Here is a 12,082-nt window from a genome sequence, read left to right on the forward strand (position 1 = left end):
AGAAAAAGAGGGGAAAAGGAGGATTTAACCTTTCCACTTCCAATATATACATTAATATAAGCAGCCCATATATCTAAATAGGGATCTTTATGAGATTGATGATGTAGAAGGTATGTTCAAATGTAGCAAGAGCAGCAAGATCTTCAGTCCACTGAAAGATGGGTGATGGTGGTTTATCATTCTAAGCCTGAAGTATCAGTCTCCTTGCCATAGTAAGGGCTTTCAGCATCTGCTTTTGCTGTCCATCTGTGAATTCCCACATCATAGGGATATAATTTAAAAGTGCATGAATATCTGCTATTATCACAGATTTTTCAAAAACAAAATTTATAGGAGCAATTACTTCCAACCAAAGGAAGCCACCACAGGACATGCCCACATCATGTGTCTCAATGAAGCACTGTCCTCATTACATCACCAGCATTTGCCAGAGCTAGCCAGCTTCTTCTGAACAAGCCTCTGTGGTGTCCAACATACATGAAACATCATTTATTGTGGAATCAGCCTTGATTTTAAATCTACAGAAATAGTAGATAAGGATACTAGGGCACCTTTCCATTGATTAGACTGTGCAAAGCATTTCAACTCCTTATTCCATTCCTCTCTGACTTTCTGAACATCTACTTTACTGCACTCCAGCAGACGTTTATAAACAGCAATTATCAGCTTAGCTTTCTGTGAAGAACCAGTTAATTCCCCCAACAGCGGAGGAAGTGCTGAAGCACTCATTGCTGATGGCCCATACTGGATAGTACGCCAAAAAAAGATGTTATTTTCATTATAGGAGACTGGAATGCTAAGGTGGGTAGTCAAACAACACCTGGAATTACAGGCAAGCATGGTCTGGGAGAACAAAATGAAGCAGGACATAGGCTGATAAAATTTTGCCAAGACAACTCCCTGTGCATAACAAACACTCTCTTCCAACAACCTAAGAGACGACTTTATACATGGACTTCACCAGACGGTCAACACCGAAATCAGATTGACTACATCCTTTGTAGCCAAAGGTGGCGGACATCTATGCAGTTGGTAAAAGCAAGACCTGGAGCTGATTGTAGTTCAGATCACGAACTTCTTATTGCACAATTTAGAATCAGACTCAAGAGAATAGAGCTCACTAATATTCCTCATGAATATGCAGTGGAGGTGAAGAATAGATTTAAGGGACTAGATTTAGTAGATAGGGTCCCGGAAGAACTATGGACAGAAGTTCATAACATTGTTCAGGAGGCGGCAACAAAAAACGTCCCAAAGAAAAAGAAAACCAAGAAGGCAAGATGGCTGTCTGCTGAGACACTGGAAGCAACCCAAGAAAGAAGGAAAGCAAAAGGCAACAGTGATAGGGGGAGATATGCCCAATTAAATGCAAAATCCTAGTCTACATAAATATTTACGTAGACTAAGACGGCGAAAAATAAGGAACGCAAATGGCGGCGGCCGTAGCCACCACCATTTGCGTACACGTTTTTGTTTTGTTTTTTTACCCAGAGCCCTCCGCGGCCGGAAATCCGGCTGCTGATGGCCCTGGCCTGGCCGGCTGCTCCACGGAGCCGCCGCGGAGCACAGCTGGCCATCGAGGATTCCAGGGGGGAGGACCGGATCGCCTCCCCCCCCCGTCGAGGATTCCAGGGGAAGGGACGGAACGCCTCCCCCCCACCATAAACAGAATCCGCGAAAAGGTAAGTGACTTTTGTACATCCCTAGAAAGGAGTACAGCAGGGTTGTATACTCTCACCCTACCTATTCAACCTGTACGCAGAACACATCATGCGACGTGCTGGGCTTGATGAAGCCAAGGCTGGAGTTTAAATCACTGGAAGAAACATTAACAATCTCAGATATGCAGATGATACCACTTTGATGGCTGAAAGCGAAGAGGAGCTGGGGAACCTCATGACGAAGGTGAAAGAAGAAAGTGCAAAGCTGGGTTGCAGTTAAACCTCAAAAAAACCAAGGTTATGGCAACCAGCTTGATTGATAACTGGCAAATAGAGGGAGACAATGTGGAGGCAGTGACAGACTTTGTCTTTCTAGGCGCAAAGATTACTGCAGACGCTGCCTGCAGCCAGGAAATCAGAAGACATTTACCTCTTGGGAGGACAGCAATAACAAATCTTTATAAAATAGTTAAGAGCAGAGACATCACACGGACAACAAAGGTCTACATAGTTAAAGCAATGGTCTTCCCTGTAGTAACCTATGGCTGCGAGAGCTGGACCATAAGGAAGGCTGAGCGAAGGAAGATAGATGCTTTTGAACTGTGGTGCTGGAGGAAAATTCTGAGAGTGCAAGAACTCTCAGAATTTTGAGAGAACCTTGGACTGCAAGAAGATCAAACCAGTCCATACTCCAGGAAATAAAGCCAGACTTCTCTCTTGAGGGAATGATATGAAAGGCAAAACTGAAGTACTTTGGCCACATCATGAGAAGACAGGATACCCTGGAGAAGACACTGATGCTAGGGAAAGTGGAAGGCAAAAGGAAGAGGGGCCGACCAAGGGCAAGATGGATGGATGATATTCTGGAGGTGACGGACTCGACATTGGGGGAGCTGGGGGTGGCGATGGCCGACAGGAAGCTCTGGCGTGGGCTGGTCCATGAAGTCACAAAGAGTCAGAAGCGACTGAACGAATAAACAACAAGCACTAGAGAGTAAATAATATCTAATCTGCAGTACTGGAAATGTTAAAAATTCATTATTTGGCCCTATGATTAACTGATCTAAAGTTTGAATTCCGCTATTGGCTCAACAGCCCCAAAAGCCATCCCTCTATTTTCAAGACTGGATTTTCCCATAAAGTTAATTTAGCACGCGAAATAGTAGATCCTAGAACCATTCAACCAGAAAGAGTTGCCAAATAATTTGACTCCAAAACAACCCATGGAAGGCTGTAGGTTGAGTATGGGTTGTCACTGAATTATGGACTGTGGTGTTGTGCAAACCCAGCCACATTAACATACCATGGTTTGTTAACCACAAACAACCCAGAGTTAATTCAGGAGCAGGTTGCATCCAAGCACAAGCTTGCATCCTTTCCCCAACACAGACACACAGAATCCATTCCTTGTTTTCCTCTCCCCACTCATCCCTCATTGCAGAGAATTCTCTCTCTCATTCTCTGCCACTTTATATTCTTAAAAGCCTACCAGCACAGTTGTTGCAGAACCCAGAGTCAGAGAGACCACGGAGTGAAGGAAAAAGAGATTCTTTATTTAACGCGCGGGCTTAAGGCTGGAATCGTTTCCAAAGAGCCAGAAGCCCCGATTTACATTAGCACATTGGTTTTATAGACATTGTGACACATATGAAACGGCTCCTCCTCCCCCTCCCGCATGGGGTTGCAATCCTCAACATTTCTTCTCTTAGCACTATTGTTTATAATACAAGAACTGGGTTATAGGGTAGCCATGATAAGGAGAGAACAGAAGAGAACAGCAGAGAACAAGATATACAATTGTATGACCTTTGACAAGATAAGGAATTCCTGTGTCTCGTCAGCTTACAACAATATATTCAAGGGAGAAAGAGCTCAGCAAGAACATGAAGCATGAGACTGCATGAGGCTACTTAGTCTGATCCCCGATATGGCTGCTACATTCCCCCCTTAAATGCATAATTTCATTACAATTATAGCATTTCTGATAACCATACAAAGCTTTTTGTGACATACATATTACTTAGCCTCTTGTTGGGCTATTAGAGCGTAGAGGGCAGCAGTTTTACTAGCTGAGACATAAAACAGATTGGTTAAACAGCGCATAAGACAAGGAACGCAGAGACATAACAGAACTTTTATGAACAATACTGGTAGAATTAGGATGAACAATGCTTTTAAGCTAGCTAAGATCTGGAAGCCAAGGGGTTAACTAATTGAGCTAATTGTTTTGTCTTATTGTTTTGTTAGCTAATATATTGTGCAGCTTGTTGATTTGTTTATTTATAGCATTGCCATTATCAGTTAAGTTAAAACAACAGAGCTTTTGGTGTGTCTCACAACTTAAATGATGAAGAAGGAAGAGGTAATCTATACTAGCTCTATTTTCTAGAACTGCACCTCTTGGATCACGCAACTCTTTATTTAACAATGACAATGCTCGTGAGGTGGCATTTATGCTTTTGGCTAAGCTGCAAGCTAACCGGTTGATTTCCAGACCATCAGCCACGGCTAAACTTGGAACCCCAACTAGTGACATTGCTAAGGCCAATTTTTCTGAGTCAGAATATAACTGCACATGACTATTACAATTTTTAGTTAGTTGGAGTGCTCGAGGCTGCCGTTGACGGATTTTCTCGGGCTACAGGGGAAGAATTGGCACCAGTTCAATTGGCGGCTGAGGCAACATGGGTGGTTATCAGACAAGTTGGCAGGAATGAATGACCAAGTGCGGGAATTACATGTCTAAAACCATCCATGAGGCAAAAGTATGTGGGCATCATTAAAAGATATGTTTTGAATTTTATTACAGTGGAAGGGGGCCAGGGATAGCTTTGTATTTTCTGGAAAAAATTTTGACAATTAAGCATTTGTGCACACGTAGCATTTGTTTTAGCAATGATGGGGGTGCGTAGAGTGAACTCTGTAGGGGGTAGGATCTTTGCAACCACGCCCCAATTAGCATTTTGGGAATAAGTTAAACTTACACCATAAACTTTTAACATGGTATCTTTTTGCATTTTCCCAGGATGTCTACAGACAGGTATTAAGCAAGAGCTAATAAGCCTGTTTGCAGGTATACCTCCTGGCAAACAAAAATGTTTTACTCTCGTGATGTTAGCCAGGTGAAGCCAGTAATTATCAGCAAATCACTGGGACAAACTTCTTTTTCTAGGGGCAGACCCCCCTTTTTGCACCTTATTAAGGAAACACAATGCAACACTACTAACACTACAACACTCATGTTTGATCTTCTTTGGGATCTGACCGTACGCTGGGCAGCTATTCACCTGGCAAGCTGCAGTAGGGTCTAGTCCCCTTCTTCAATTCTCCAGTTGCAGGTCTGACCGTACGCAGGGGGACAGTTTCCCGGTGTGTCCACAGTAAGGTCTAGCCTGAGTCTTCTTACTGCTTTTTCAGAATGATTTTTAAAGGATTTTCAGGATTTCTGTTTACAGTCTACTCTCCCCCTCTCGCTCTCTTGACTCGTGTCTAATGTATCCAGGGTTTAATTCTAGCTGCTTTCATAGCTGCGGGGGTGGAAAGTATGACAGTTTTCAGTCCTCTCTATCTGGGAGTCAAAGGGTTATTTTTCCCTCTTTAACTCATACTTTAACTCTTAATTGGAAAGGATGAACTTCTGTGATGGGAATGGCTTATTTTTTTAAGACAAAGCGACGCTGGGCTTGAAGACCTTTGCTCAGTGTTTGGACTTCTTGTTTAAGGCTAACGTTTGCTTGCTCTTGATGCCACTCTAGTGTCAATCATGAAGTCAATGTCACTGCCCCTCACAGTCAATGTCACGGCCCCTCTCAAGCTGTCTCCCTCTTCGCCCATTCTGGCCTCTTTGTTTTTTTTCCTTTGTGTATTTGATTTATTTTATTTGGGCATTCATGCCACTAATGTCCATCTTGTCCACACTGGTTCTTTTTTTAAGAATCTTCTGCCTCTGCGGGTCTTCTTCTTTTCTTTTTTCGTTTACGTCTTCTTGGGCCTCTGGGTCGAGGGGGGTGTACTGGCGATAGGCATTTGAAAGATGCTCCAAGTACGCTCTGGGGCCTCGGTGGCACCTTGCAGCACTTTAGACACTTTGGTCATATTAATTGACTTCTTTATACCTGCCTTTCATGGCTTCTAACAGCAGGGTTTGATACTGGGTGAGGCGCTCTAGCCCAACTTGTTTTGGGATTCCAGCGGGGGGGGGGGTACTTACAAGGAGGCTTTATTGGGTAACTTACAGCACACAGGCGTACTTAATGGTTGGATCAGACAGTTTCTCTGAACCACGAGCTATTGCGCTAAATGGGTTTTATACCATACATGTTACCCATAACACTAGCAAGCATTTTCAGCATAGGCTAGAAGTGTTTGGTTCTCAGGCACAGCTTCCTGTAAACAACTTCGCTTCTTAAAGTGCTTGATAACACTTTTTATTTATTAGTATGGGAAGACAAATTTTTTCTTTCTTTTGCTTTCTTTTTCTTTGCTGATCTGCCTGTATTGCAGATCATGTTTCAAACTTTTTATATAAAACTTTCTGCTCCATGCACCAGCCTTGTCTCTTTATTTGTCTTTTTTAAGTTAAACTTACTTAAACTTTTCTGCCTTACACTAGTCCCACTGACACACATTTGGGATAGGCCCCTCCTCTCCCTCTAGCTACATCTTCTTCATTTTAAAGAACTATTACATTATTGTGGCTACTTTACCCCAGGTAATAAGCTCCAGGCACAATCAGCTGCTTTTAATTTACCCTGGGGGCAACTATGGCCACGCTTCTTTTTTTACAAATGTTTTTTCTTTGCCTTTTGCCTTTTCTTTTTCTCTTTTCTCTATCTGTCTGCTACTTTCTCTATTCCTTCTTTTCTATTTGCTTTTGTCTTTTCTCTTCGTCATCCATTGGGAACCACACTTAGTATCATTTGGAGTTGCAACTAACACTAATCTGCAAATATCACATATACTTTATGATATCTAAGAAATCATAAAATATATACAACAAACTTTTTTTGCAATTTAACACAATGAATGGAAAACACTTCTTGCATGGTAAGGCATGATGGAGCAGATCCAGCAATCATACTGGTCTTCTGGCTGAAAGCTCAGGGCTCATTAAAATCAAGGGACGGGCATACCCACACACACAAAGAGTTCTAGGTCACCATTTTTGCATCGGCAACTCTATGCTGCATGAGTTCTGGCAGAAGGAAATCTAAAAGTCACAGATCAAACTCAGCCTGCTGTACACTGAGCTGACTACAAACACAGACACATGGTCTACAGCGATGAGAGTTCAAGTTTATCAAAAGCTTCATAGCACTGTCCATGGCAAGTTTGTGACAATTTAAAATTTTAGTTCATGTGCAGAGTGTCTCTAAAAAGCCCAGATGATGATGGAGGCAAACAGAGAAGGCTCTGGGCAATGAAGATGCGATGTTTCCAGCAAAGGCTCTCTACTTTTGCATGAGTTTAAAAAGGGAAAGTGTGGCCCTACACCCCTTCTGACAGACAAGGGCCTTTAACTTTTTAGCAAGGCTTCTGTTTAAACAGAGCGGCACAGCTCAGCTCTCTAGCCATGATGCTTTAACTTGGGCAACTCCTCTGTAAATTTTATTTTACTTCTGTCAGGTTCTCTCACAGACATTTTAAAAACTTACTCTTTTTTTTTCTCTTCTAACCTGGTACACGAAAGCACTGAAACACTGAGTGCCGAAACTCAGGACGCTGGGGGGTGGTGGGCATCGCTTTATACTTGCATTTTTCAGGCAGCCATTAATCTTCGGGGAGGCGGTGGGGTGATTTGCAGGACTTCAAAGGCAGGCTTCTCAGTTTGTTTGTATTTGTAAATCCCAAGCTCAAAACAGGACACGATGAGGTACAGGGCCACCAAATTCTTGCTTTGGCACGGGCAACAAATAACTCGGGTTAGCTTTTTTCGCTGGGGTCTCAAACAGGAAAACAGTCTTAATTTAAAGTTGTAACATCACTGACAGCGTCAGCCAGCCAGCCACACAGATCTCATTGTTTTTTAAGACAGTTGCTCCAATATTTTCTTCTCAATCAGGTTGGGTCTTTCAGCTTACACAGTTTATTGCAGCTTTCAGGAGCATGGCAGTAGCGTGATTTTGGCTTGGCCAGGAACATGCTGTCTGGTTTCTCGGTCTCTTTAGCACACATACTTAGGCAGTGTAACACTGGACACTCAAATCAGTGAGATTTCTTCATTGCAGGGAATCCCACGGCAAAAGCTTAATGGTTATGCTCTTCAGAAATCATATAGCTGATGGTCAGTAGCTACAGGCTCTATGCAATTTTAACACAGTTCAAAGCTAAACACGGTTACCTTGACAGAGATCTTCAACGTGGTCTTTCCACTTTATTCTGCTTTGGGACAGTCTTATGGCACACTTTTCACTCGAAGAGGGGTCTAGCCTGTGCTCTGGGGGCTGATTCTTCACCTTTATTTTCTATTTTGCCTTCATCTTCTGGGTCTTCATTTTCAGTTTCCATTTTTTAGGGATTTCATCTCAATTAGGCGAGGTGATGATGTTGCACAACTCAGAACGTTGTGGGCAATTTTCCTGCCCCCCCTCTCTCGGCGCGCTAGGCTAACAGCTACTTTTTCGGCCTTACACTCTCACGCTCCCACGCTTTGTTAAAAGCCAGACTGTCCTGCAACATTTTTCTAATTAACAGCCTCAGATCTTGTTTTTTTTCCTCTCAGCTCGACCTTGAGCTTTTTGCTGTTTTCTCTCTTTATTCTGAATCTTTTTTTAAAAAAACCTTTTTCCTTCTTTGTTTGACATACATCTCAAGGGGGTGCAAGGTTTGCTTCCCCTACCACCCATAGCCTCCCTCCTAAATTGAAGACAGACACAATTAGGGAATGGGAATTGGTCAGTGAGTAAGGGGTCTCACTGGCCGACACAAGAGGATTTTTCACACCACGCACTTTGCTACTGGCCTGGGCACCCGGACGGTCAACGGTATGCTTCAGAAACCGCAGTAGCCACTCACACAATCATCAATCTCTCCACTACATCCATATGTCCCTGCCACCCACTTTTCCCACTTTTTACCAGAGCGGAAAACGGCTTCCCCAGCTTCCTACTGAGTACTGGCGTGCTAGGTACTGGCGCCTACTCGGGGGTGTGATCAGGCCCCCCTTCTACCCGCAAGGAGTAGGTTCTTTTGTATACGTATACCACCAACACTGACCTTCTTCATAAGGCGGGGCCCTCTTTTTTTCTGCCCAGTGGCCTTTCTCCCTAAAGGCGGGGCCCTCTTTTTCCCATATACTTGCCTTTCTCCTGAAGGCTTCCAATGTGGGTTTCAACTCAATTGCAGCTGCGATACAGGCAGGGCTCAAGTTCCTTCCTCCGCTTCCCAAGGTTCTCTTGCTGCTCGCTGCCGTTTGGGCGATCCCGGTGCAGGCTTTCTCCCATTCACTCGACAAAAAGGTCGGTGGCGCCAAGAAAGGGAGGCATGTGCCGAGCTCGTCTTCCCGGTGCGGCGATCAAGAGCAGGCAACTGCCACCTGTCTGGCTCAGAGCCTGCCACATCCGAGTCACGGCACCATTTATGTTGCAGAACCCAGAGTCAGAGAGACCACGGAGTGAAGGAAAAAGAGATTCTTTATTTAACGCGCGGGCTTAAGGCTGGAATCGTTTCCAAAGAGCCAGAAGCCCCGATTTACATTAGCACATTGGTTTTATAGACATTGTGACACATATGAAACGGCTCCTCCTCCCCCTCCCGCATGGGGTTGCAATCCTCAACATTTCTTCTCTTAGCACTATTGTTTATAATACAAGAACTGGGTTATAGGGTAGCCATGATAAGGAGAGAACAGAAGAGAACAGCAGAGAACAAGATATACAATTGTATGACCTTTGACAAGATAAGGAATTCCTGTGTCTCGTCAGCTTACAACAATATATTCAAGGGAGAAAGAGCTCAGCAAGAACATGAAGCATGAGACTGCATGAGGCTACTTAGTCTGATCCCCGATATGGCTGCTACACAGTGAGAAAAGGCATTTTTCATTTTTCAAATGTTCCTCTTGATATTTTATCAATATATTAAAGGAGGAGATGGGTGAGCCTGCTTTAAAACAGGGGTGTTGAGCGTCTTCCAGCCTGAGGGCCGATTTCCATTTCAGAGACCTCCGGGGCCGCATTCCAGTGGTGGGCGAGGCCAAAGGCAAACAGGGTGAGGCTGAAAATGTCAGTAACCAAGCCTGGGGAAGGCATTTCAAGCTTTTAGAATAGGGGGGAAACTGCACAAAAGCACAGAACAGTTGGTGGCTGGGGGAAAGCAGCTGGAGGCAGCAGTTACAGCAGGTGGGCAGGCAGGGGAGGGGGGGGAACCTTGTGAACCGCCCAGAGACCTTCGGTTGTTGGGCAGTAGAGACCTGGCAATGAGTGGCAGCAGCGGGTGGAGCAGAGCAGCCCCAAGCACAGTGAAAGGCAGCATTCACTACAGAGGGGAGGCGCGTACAGCAGCGGAGACTGGTGGCTCCAATCTCAGTGGGGTGGTGAATCCGCTCCAGGTTTCAGTCCAAACCAGTCCATACTCTAAACTAGTCAGCTATCCAAGGTGCAAAGCTGATGGGGATAGAAGAGGAGGCAAGTGGCCAGGAGGTGAAGCTCCTCTCTCTCCCTCTTCATGATCCAGGACCAGATCTACACCTAGTTATAGCTATATGATCCCATCATGGTGATGCTAAATCCCTCTTGCACATTTATAGCCCGTAGTGCACACAATGACATTTGTTGTGGTACTTTGGATAATCCAGAGTAAGAAGTAGGAAATAACGCTAGTAAAGTGATATATGGATCACATGCCCCCAATTCAATACTGATATGTGAAAAGTTAAGAATGAATCACCTGGGATATGTAACTTCATTTTAACCGTATAAAATATATTCAGACATAAAATACAAAAAGAAAGAACAATTCCGTCATTGCAAAGTATGTTTCCGCTTCACCAGCCTTCCCCACCCTGCTTCCCTCCAGATGTGTTGCACACTACAACTCCGATAACAGCTGAGGACGATTGGAGTTGTTATCCAACACCTTCTGGAGGGCACCAGGTTGGAGAAAGCTGCTCTAACCCACAGTATGTTTGTAATTTTAAATCTGTCTTACACAGCTGTCTCCAAGAGAGCTGCAGGTGCCTTGCAAGTGAACTGAGGACAAGAGCTTCTTTGAGAGGTGATGTTGTAAGCTTCTGCCTAATTCCTATGACTACGACAGCCTATGCTTCTGCCTGAAGTGACTCTGGAGAGGAGCCAGAGATATGACAGAAGAACTTTAATTACTGTCTGTCCCAAATAGGCAATTCAGCCGCAGAGCTGGGGGTGAGAGCCGCGTGCTTGGCAGATTATGGTGTGTGAGGAACAGCAGTTTGGGAGAGGCAGACCGCAGGGGCAGGCGATGCCCTGCGCTGGCTGAGCAGTGGCCAAAGGGCTGGCCACCAGGCAAAGGGAGAAACCAGGCCAAAGCTCCCGCAGACAGGTCGCAGTGCGAGGGGGCAAAGGCAAAGGCAGAAGCGGTCAAGGCAACAGGCAAAGATCAAAGCCCAAGCAGTCAGCCAGATACATGGCATCCGGCAAAGCAGGGGTGGCCAAGCTGACGGGCAGCGGTCAAAGCACAGCGAGGCAGTCCGATACATACACAGGCCAGTGGCAGAGTCAAGCAGGACCCCGGGCCTGTAGTCAACCCCAAGGCAGGGTCAGGAAAGCGGGAGGCAACGCAGCAGAGAAGACCTTGTTTCCAGTGCTGGCAATGGAGCCCTCGAGGCTTCGAAGCACAAAGGCTGCGGCGCCCTTCCCAGGCTCAGCTGCTGTCCATTAAAGCCCTCTGGCCGCAGCTTACTCAGGAGTTGCTTTCTCCTGAGGAGACCCACTTTGTAAGCCAGCACTCCTTCTTACAGGAGCCCTACCGACCTGTCCCTTGAGGCAAGGAGGCTCCTGGGGGCCAGGGGGCTGCTCAGCCTCTGCTTCTGAGTCCACGTCCCCTCCCTCGGACAGGGAAGGACCTGCATCCGTCTCCCCGAAGGCCCAGGCTCCTCCTGGTCTGGTGCCAGCGACTGATCTAGTGTGCCCTCAGATCCGGGAAGCTCAGTTCTTCCTCTGAGGAGGATCCCTCTAGTGAGGGCATGACAGGCAACCTGGTGCCCTCCAGATGCTCAAGGGTTTGAGCTACGACGGGCCTTCCGGGAGAGGAAGAGGCCTTCTGCGAGAGGAATGGCTCCGCTCCGTGGAAGGTCCCTCCACCCCATTTTTGTGGGTCCCCCCTCACCCACTCAGGCACCCGCTCACTCCATTCAGCAACGTCTCCTGATTTTCTGGTAAAACCAATGCACACTATTTACCGGAATGCCTGCAAAAACAAGCAAGCAAGCACAACCACTCACCATG

At 45.6% G+C, this 12,082-nt stretch overlaps 1 long non-coding RNA gene across 2 annotated transcripts in view; it reads right to left on the reverse strand.

The window, feature by feature from the left end:
- Window positions 1-12,082, reverse strand: part of LOC146355402 (uncharacterized) — a 14,444-nt gene continuing 2,362 nt past the window's right edge. For both annotated transcript variants that reach the window (XR_014787183.1, XR_014787182.1), the window contains 2 exons: window positions 8,962-9,211; window positions 1-5,188 (listed from right to left, as the gene is read on the reverse strand). This is a non-coding gene — a long non-coding RNA (uncharacterized LOC146355402). The remainder of the gene's footprint in view (window positions 5,189-8,961; window positions 9,212-12,082) is intronic.

The sequence above is a fragment of the Heloderma suspectum genome, chromosome 2 (assembly GCF_057233095.1).
Source record: "Heloderma suspectum isolate Gila_16-S chromosome 2, 16-S_ref, whole genome shotgun sequence".
Taxonomy (NCBI): domain Eukaryota; kingdom Metazoa; phylum Chordata; class Lepidosauria; order Squamata; family Helodermatidae; genus Heloderma; species Heloderma suspectum.